The sequence below is a fragment of the Bufo gargarizans genome, chromosome 5, assembly GCF_014858855.1.
Source record: "Bufo gargarizans isolate SCDJY-AF-19 chromosome 5, ASM1485885v1, whole genome shotgun sequence".
NCBI lineage: Eukaryota > Metazoa > Chordata > Amphibia > Anura > Bufonidae > Bufo > Bufo gargarizans.
Window position 1 is genome coordinate 179,303,538 of NC_058084.1, and position 6,000 is coordinate 179,309,537.

Sequence of the window (6,000 nt, forward strand, 5' to 3'; positions counted from 1 at the left end):
CAGCTCTGCTACATCTATACACATGACAGCTGCCCCAGCACACTCAGCTCTGCTATATCTCTATATATCTATCTACTGTATAGTAATACTTAGGGCTCTTTCACACTTGCGTTCTTTTCTTCCGGCATAGAGTTCCGTCGTCGGGGCTCTATGCCAGAAGAATCCTGATCAGTTTTATCCTAATGCATTCTGAATGGAGAGAAATCCGTTCAGGATGCATCAGGATGTCTTCAGTTCCGGACCGGAACGTTTTTTGGCCGGAGAAAATACCGCAGCATGCTGCGCTTTTTGCTCCGGCCAAAAAGCCTGTAGACTTGCCGCAAGGCCGGATCCGGAATTAATGCCCATTAAAAGGCATTGATCCGGATCCGGCCTTAAGCTAAACGTCGTTTCGGCGCATTGCAGGGTCCTACGTTTAGCTTTTTCTGAATAGTTACCATGGCTGCCGGGATGCTAAAGTCCATATGGTTGCAATGCTTTGAAAGTAAATATCCACTTGAGTTCCTCAGTATTGCTCCTCTATCTCTACCTCTCCTTATTTTCTTACAGAGTCAATCACGCAAAATCTAAGTTGATTAATTGAATGTCCAGTCTCCACAAAATGTTTGGATCTTTTTCCTGATGGTACTTTTGTAGTTATTTATTCTCTCCCTGATTGCCATAGTCGTCTCGCCAACGTAAATTTGATTACAGAGGCACTGAATCGTGTAGTTCACATCCCGTGATCTGCATGTATAATAGCCATTGATCTTAAATATTTGCCCATTGTATGGATGTCCAAAGATATTTCCTTTAATCATATTGCTACAATTACAGCAACCTAAGCATGGAAAATTGCCTAACTTACATGGGGCTAAATATTGTTGCCTATCCACCTGTGCACTACCCACATCCGATTTAACCAATCTATCTTGCAAGTTAGATTGTTTTTTATATGCCATCAGAGGTTGCATTTCAAATTGCTATTTGGCCACTATGGGTACCATAAGTAGAAACAAATGTAATCTTCTAAGTTTCACTTTAGGGTTCACTTGTAGGATCAATTCCCTCGCTGTTTTAATCACCCTGTCTCAGGATCTATGTAGTAATCTATGTGGATAACCCCTATTCTTACATTTATTGCACATTTCATCTATTCTCAAGATAGATCGTTGTTCATCCAATACTACCCTCCTCACTCTAAGTAGTTGGCTCCATGGAAGTGATTCACTCATTCACTGAGGATGATAACTGTCATACCTAAGTAAGTTATTTCTATCTGTAGGTTTCTGATATAAGTCAGTTCCAATATGACCATCTTCCATATATACCATAACATCATAAAATTGCAATTGCTCCTGCGACACTACCTTTGTAAATTGTAAAGCAGGAACCCCTGTGTTCAAATGATGATGAAACATTTCCAATTCTTCAAGTGTACCACACCAAATCAAAAAAATATCATCGATGTAGTAGCGCCACCAGCACAGGATCCTCTCTTTAATTGATGACTGGTACACTAGCCTGGTAATATATTATAGAGAAAGGTCGGCACTGCTTTATATAGTTGCGGTGCACGTGTCAATGGGCAGGCGTCCCAACTTACGAAATGAAAAAAAAGGACCGGCACTCGCGTTGAATTTCTCTCAATGTAGTTTATTCAGTCACTTATTGTAAAGCATAGTGACGCGTTTCAGCACATACTCGTGCTTTCTTCAGACTACACAATACAATCCTATCAATGCATCTTATATACATCCGATGAACAAAAAAACCGGAAATGACATCATATATTAAGCTCCTCCCACATGGGAGCCGATACAGATTGATTCAATTGTAAATACCATGTAACATAGAAATCAATGTAGAGCGGTAGGGATTCAGGTCCGCTGTAAGTATAACATAAAATAAGATATAAATATTGTATATTATATACACATGATCAAGAACTAAATAAATCCAGAAATATTGTAATCACGATTAAGCCCTCTTGGTTCCACCGTTTGTAATCGGTGGATCCAATAGGCTTCTCTCTTTAGAAGTAATTTGTTTCTATCTCCACCGTGGTGGGGTACTGTTATACTTTCAATGATTTGAAATCGCAACTGCGATATCGCATGCCGTTTTTCATGAAAATGATATGGTAAGGGAAGTAATAGATTTTCAGTGCGGATGGTGGATTTATGCTTGCTTAATCTGTCTTTCATCCGCATTGAGGTTTCCCCTGCATAAAGTAAGCCGCAGGGACATTTGAGAATGTATATAGCATTCTTACTGTCACATGTGAACATACCCTTAATTGGGATTTGTTCACCAGAATGAGGATGAGTGAAGGTGGTACCTCTGATCACACTGGAACAGTTGTTACAATTTAAACATGGAAAAATGCCCTGACGCGGCGTAGTCAATGTAGTTTGCCTCAAACTTAAAGGGATTCTGTCACGAGATTTGAGGCCTATAACCTAAACATATGACCAGGTCCCTACTAATACGCTGAATCTAAAACTGACCTTATTAAATGTGCCTGTGGCTCTATTAGCACATAAAACAGGTTTTTATAACCTGTCATTCACCTAACTAAGGTGCCCAAGGGGACGTCTCTTCATGCAGGGTGTCCAGCTGCAGCCATCTCAGTCTGGTGCCCAGCGCCGCCTTCCCACTAGAAATCGCCTCCCTTTCAATAAATCCATCTACCTCACCTCAGCGCCGCCTCCCTCACCTCAGCGCCGCCTCCGAAATCGTCCGCTCTCCTCAGCCAGATCCCGCGCGTGTGCACTAGGTATAACCTGATGCAGCCGTGCGGACTCCTGGCAGCGGCCTCGTTGAGCGAAGTGCGCATGCGCTGGCCGGCGCACTTCGCTCAAACCTGCCTTGACCGCCCTATTGCAGCCATCCTCTCACAGCCGCACGGGATCTGGCTGAGGAGAGTGGACGATTTCGGAGGCGGCGCTGAGGTGAGGGAGGCAGCGCTGAGGTGAGGTAGGCGGCTCTATTGAAAGGGAGGGCGGCGATTTCTAGTGGGAAGGCGGCGCTGGGCACCAGACGGAGATGGCTGCAGCCGGGCACCCTGCATGAAGAGCACCTAAGTTAGGTGAATGACAGGTTATAAAAACCTGTTTTATGTGCTAATAGAGCCACAGGCACATTTAATAAGGTCAGTTTCGGATTCAGCGTATTAGTAGGGACCTGGCCATATGTTTAGGTTATAGGCCTCAAATCTCGTGACAGAATCCCTTTCATTTATTAGTGCCTATGTCGGCTCTAATAATTTTATCACGGATGTTGTCCGCTCTTTTAAAGCACATCATTGGTAAATTTTGAAATGCCTCTATCTGAGGATATGACCTAGAGACTATGTGCCAGTGTTTATTGATGATACCCCAAATTTTTTGTGTCCATGGGTGGTATTTCACCACTAATGGAATGCGATATGGTTTATTGATTTTTGGTTCCTGCGGCTTATCAAGTTTTTCTTCTGAGATTCTAATAGATGTTTAGGATAGCCTCTGTTGAGAAATTTACATGTCATTTCATTCATCCTAATCTGACAGGTATCTGGATCAGTAACAATCCTTTTCACCCGTTGGTATTGGGAAAAAGGGATAGCTTTCTTGATTGCTGGGGGATGACTGCTTGTAAAAGTAAGTAAACTATTGCGATCAGTTTCTTTGATAAATTACGTATCACCCATGTATCAAGAAAGGATATTTTGTGAGGATCAAAATGCATGGTGAACTGAAGTTCACTCCAAATAGAATTAAGATAACTGTTAAATTCCGTGAGGGATCGAACATCGCCCCGCCACACGCAGAACACGTCATCAATAAATCGACGCCAAAATATACAATGTTTTAAACATAGTAGATTAGAATAGACAAATTCGCTCTCAAATGATGACATATAACTGTTTGCGTACGGCGGTGCGACACTGTGCAACACTGCAATTGATGAATGCAAAGCACACATTACTACAGCTAAAGAACAGCTGAAGGATTGCCTCAAGCTTGAAGACCTCACGGCATTATACGAAAAAACAGATAAACAATGCAGAGACCTCAAGACCAAAATAGAAGCCACCAAGCGCTCCAAGTTTCTTCTAGATGTAGAGGATTATTCATCTCAACGGGTGTACAGATGGCAAGACAAGTCCGGAACAGCTATTCCTTTTTCATATGCAAGAGACCGCAGAACAGGTTCTGAATCCTCCAGTTCTGGCAGCGACATCTCGGGAGCAGCGTCAGCTCATTTTTTAGCCAAGCGCCGCGGCAAAAGAAGGGCAACACCAGGAGAGCCGGCCGTCATCATAGGAGAAGCAGACGCACCGAGGATGACGCGATCGCAGGTACATCTGAGAACTTAGTAGTTAATCTTTCAAGTAAAACTGTGAGTCCTGCACAATTGGAATTATTGAAGAAGGGATTGTCCTTCAGCCCCACGGGGAAGCTGGACACCTTCTCTTTGGACATAGATCTCCAGCATTTTTTTCATCATGTACGCCGTAAAGCGCATTTCTGTAAATCAGATAATTCTGATGATATTGATGGTAATTGTGTGGATCTTGAGGAAGACTCTGATCAACTAACATTGAGACTATTTTCCCTTAGATTAAAAAGTCATTTTTCAGCACCTAAAATATACCATCCAGTGGAAACGTTTGCTCATATTCAAACCAGCAGACAGGGGGGGGGGGGGGGGGGGGGTCTTGTGATTCTCGATAAGGGGTATTACATTACAGAGATTTTAGGTCAATTAAATGATACTAAGACATATAAGATTCTACAGTCAGATCCAGTATATTCAATTAAAGACAAATTACAGAGAATAGTTTTTGTGGCCAGAGAGGGTGGCATCATTGATAAGAAATTAAGTGAATTTTTAATAAACCAGCATCCAATTACACCAGTGTTTTACACTCTTCCAAAAATTCATAAATCTATGACAAGACCACCAGGACGCCCAATTGTGGCTTCTTCTGACTCCATCCTCTCTCCCCAAGCTATTTTTCTGGAAAAAGTATTTACACCTCTGACTATGTTATCACCTTCCTATATACGAGACACAGGGCATTTCTTGAGTGAAATTCGTTCACTTAAAATGGATAGAGACTGCATACTTGTCACGTTCGATGTATGCTGCCTCTATACCTCCATTACTCATGAAAAAGGTCTGGAAGCAGCATCTAGACTGTTGAATATGAGTCAATACACGACACTTCAAAAAGATTTTTTCCTGACACTTTTAAAACTTGTGTTAGAAGAAAATTACTTTTTATTTCAGGATACGTTTTTTCAACAGTGCCGTGGGACCGTGATGGGATCGAACGTCGCACCGCCATACGCAAACAGTTATATGTCATCATTTGAGAGCGGATTTGTCTATTCTAATCTACTATATTTAAAACATTGTATATTTTGGCGTCGATTTATTGATGACGTGTTCTGAGTGTGGCGGGGCGATGTTCGATCCCTCACGGAATTTAACAGTTATCTTAATTCTATTTGGAGTGAACTTCAGTTCACCATGCATTTTGATCCTCACAAAATATCCTTTCTTGATACATGGGTGATACGTAAGGATGACGGTATGGTTTATACTGATTTATTTATCAAAGAAACTGATCGCAATAGTTTACTTACTTTTACAAGCAGTCATCCCCCAGCAATCAAGAAAGCTATCCCTTTTTCCCAATACCAATGGGTAAAAAGGATTGTTACTGATCCAGATACCTGTCAGATTAGGATGAATGAGATGACATGTAAATTTCTCAACAGAGGCTATCCTAAACATCTATTAGAATCTCAGAAGAAAAAAACTTGATAAGCCGCAGGAACCAAAAATCAATAAACCATATCGCATTCCATTAGTGGTGAAATACCACCCATGGACACAAAAAATTAGGGGTATCATCGATAAACACTGGCACATAGTCTCTAGGTCATATCCTCAGATAGAGGCTTTTCAAAATTTACCAATGATGTGCTTTAAAAGAGCGGACAACATCCGTGATAAAATTATTAGAGC